Raw genomic sequence first — 336 nt, 5'->3', positions numbered from 1 at the left:
TTCGCCTGGAGGGGGGTCGGCGCCGGGGCCCGGTGTGGGTGCTTTCGCTTCCGTGTCGCCGTCGGCCATTTTGTGGCGTTAAGTAGGCGCGCGCGGGCGGCGCCCCGCTCATTTCCTCGCAGCAGCGGGCGGGGGTGGCTGTTACTGGCACTTGGTCTCCGCTCCGGCCTTAGGCCGCCTCCACCCCGGACCCCAGAGGTGGGTGCCCGCTTCCTTCTCTCCGCTGAGGATCCCGCAGCGTTCCCCTATGCCCTGTAGCTCCCCGCCTTTCTGGACTCTGCTGAGCCGCCACTCCGGCGCTCCCCCTCCGGTGTCAGGCGCTTACCTCTCAGGGCC

This window comes from Mesitornis unicolor, unplaced genomic scaffold (genome assembly GCF_000695765.1).
Source record: "Mesitornis unicolor isolate BGI_N332 unplaced genomic scaffold, ASM69576v1 scaffold36112, whole genome shotgun sequence".
In the NCBI taxonomy this organism is placed as follows: Eukaryota; Metazoa; Chordata; class Aves; order Mesitornithiformes; family Mesitornithidae; genus Mesitornis; species Mesitornis unicolor.
Note: the sequence above shows the minus strand (reverse complement) of the source record.